General features: G+C 45.0%; 1 long non-coding RNA gene across 1 annotated transcript; it reads right to left on the bottom strand.

The window, feature by feature from the left end:
- Nucleotides 1-403: 403 nt before the first annotated feature.
- LOC100626606 (uncharacterized) lies at nt 404-2,243 on the bottom strand. The gene is made up of 3 exons (XR_014810879.1): nt 2,085-2,243; nt 1,492-1,609; nt 404-1,056 (listed from the first exon to the last, which is right to left on the bottom strand). It is a non-coding gene; the product is annotated as an uncharacterized LOC100626606 (long non-coding RNA).
- Nucleotides 2,244-2,754: the final 511 nt, after the last annotated feature.

A 2,754-nucleotide genomic window follows, 5' to 3' on the forward strand; every position in this document is an offset into this window, starting at 1 on the left:
AATTGCATGCTCTGTGAACACGCTAAAAACCACTCAGTTACAAGCTTACAAAGATGACGTTTATGATCCGTGAATTCTCTTAAGCAATGCTGTGATTTTAAAAGGGGTAAAATGTTTTAAGAAATAGAAATTAAAGAACGAAAACTAATAGAGGTGAAAATACTCAAATTAATAAGAGGTGAAGGGAGTTCCCACTGTGGCTTGGTGGGTTAGGGATCTGGCATTGCTTCAAGTGCTGCAGATCACAGCTCCCGCCCATGTTCAATTTCTGCCTGGGAACCATCATGTGCTGTGGTCATAGCCAAAAAGTAAAAAAAAAAAAAAAAAAAAAATTAAATGCTGTGTGGAAAGAGGCCTATGTGTAAAGAACCTACAAATGTCAGGACAAAATATGACAAGTATGTTTCGGTCTTAAAAAAGAAGGTGACTTTTATTAGATCACAGAGGTTGAGTTAACGTGGATCAAATTAGGTTTGTATTTCAGGACCACTTATTATCCTGGGATTCAGAAATGTGTATTTCTAATTTTAAGTTCTTTTGCTAAAACAATGCTTCTGAAATCAAAGAAGTTGTAGGCCCTGCAAAACCTGTCAGGCCCAGTGAATCATGCAAGACGGATAAAGGAGAGAGTGGTTCAGAGATCTCCAGAATGTTAGGACAAGCGTCTCTGAGGGTTTCCATGAGAGGCACACATTTCTCTGGTTTGTGTTCCTTTGGTGGAGAAACTAGGGACTATTGTAAGCCCTTGGGGTCCCAGTGAACAAGGGTCCATGTGTGTCCTCGTCTCTGCATAAACAAACACATGAGTGTTTCCTTGGCCACTGAATCGGACTCACTTCAGAAGGACCACAGGCATAAATGCCATGACAGAAACAAGACATTAGGTTTTGCAGTCCTGGCCATGTCCAGAATCCTGAGTTTCTCAAAGCACAGATCTCAAGTCCAGAAGTGGATTGATTATTGAGTGTTCTGTAAGAGCTGCCGTGATGACAGGAAGACGCTGGAGCTAGTGTCACTTCCAAGAAATTCTGTGCCATCTGGAGGAAAGAGGCTGGGCTGAGAAGAAAGGCATTTCTGAGACAAGCTCTTAGGTTCCTCTTAAACTGCCCCAGCCTAGATTCCTCTCTGACCAGCAATCCAAGAATTCCAAGGATCCTGGCTCTGAGCATCAGAGCTGGAAGTACCCTGAGGATACCTCCAGCATGCCAGAGCAGAGACAGAGAAGAACCCCCCCTCCCAGGGCAGCCCACAGCCAGTCCCCACCTGTGCCCTCTGGGTTTGTGCTCAGCTCCCCCTGCAGCCCCTCTCACTGTGTCACTCAGGGCGCAGTAGTACACAGCCGAGTCTGATGTTTGCACTGAGCGTTTCTGCAGGTGGAAGGTCTTGTCACTCTTAACCAGAGTGGCCTGGAAACCTTGCTCCTTGGGCCTCGGGTTTGCAGTTGACCCCTTCAGGAGGAGTTGAGGAGCTCTGTTGGGATAGTGGACGTACCAGAAAAGATAGGGATCCGGATAAGTGGTCTGGTAAGTGCAGCTCAGTGTCAAAGGTGCCTCCTCTTGAAGAACCACTGAGGCTTCTGTCTGGTTCACTGAGTCTCCGTTGGTCCCTCCTAGAAAAGAATCACTTTGTTACATTAGTCGTGTACAGAAGGAGAGTGTTTAGGAAGAGAGGACAACGTGAAAGTAACCAGGATTACAGGAAAATGCAAAATCAGGAGCATTTAGGATCACCTTGTTACTTACTGATGACTAAGAAGATCACAAGAACAGGGTGAGTGGCAGAAAGCATGTTAGCAAAAGAAACTAGGCCTTGCTCTCTGGAATACACCGAAACTAACAGGGCTAAAATCCAGCGAGAGCTTGTACAAACTCCTCACTCTGAAAATGTAAGCCCATCCTGTCCAGGAGCAGGCATCTGCTCAAAAACAAAGAAACAAACAAACAAACACAACAACAAAAAACACAGCTAAAGACTCTCTATATTTGCAATGTAAGAGGGCCAGTCTTCAGCTTGATAGATGTTAAAAGTCACCCCCAAACCACGGAATAGAACATCTTTGACAATTCTGAATTAATGTTACTCACTCAATATCAATAAGATCACAAGTCCTGAGCAAGATGTAAACAGCATAGCTGGCGGAGAAGCTTCAGGTCTCTTTTAGGGGGAGACACCAAAGCTGAGAGAACTATTCGTCTAGGTACTTGATCCTTTGGTGGAATCTTCAAGAAAATCTTGGCTCTTGTGTCTGCCAAATCCTGCCACAGGCTGTAAAAATGACAGATGTGCTCAGAAATGAAAGAGGACTTTGCATCATACCCCGGATAGAAGGGAGCAGCGCCCTCTGTGGTTCACCCTCTGTCCCTGCAGTCTGCTTTATGTCTTTGATTTTGATTTTGACCCCTGGAGTGAAGCTTAAGTTGGATGTTGTAGATGTAGAAGGGAAATAGGTATCTGGGGTGAGGGAGGGGCTCCAGGATGGAAGCACCTAATAATTTCTGCAGACTGCACAATGGTGCCTGAGGCTGAGACAGTGGGCAATTCCTCTGCCTTTAAAATGAAGCAAAGTATATTTCCCTTAAAGCTTTTGAGACTCAGCATCTAATGTCTGTTCACACTGAGAATTAAGGTCATTTTAGGGAACTGTGGGTATAGGAGAGTGTAAGAAAAGCATGATCTGAGATCTCTTCTTGTCCTATTCCCTTGCTCATCCCCTGGAACCAGGGGGTGAGCCTCCTCTGCTTAAAATGTTCTCCC

Source organism: Sus scrofa, chromosome 7 (assembly GCF_054392235.1).
Source record: "Sus scrofa isolate SSC_HxYL_T2T_F1_AM1 chromosome 7, Sscrofa_HxYL_maternal_Yorkshire_Landrace_v2.0, whole genome shotgun sequence".
Classification (NCBI taxonomy): domain Eukaryota; kingdom Metazoa; phylum Chordata; class Mammalia; order Artiodactyla; family Suidae; genus Sus; species Sus scrofa.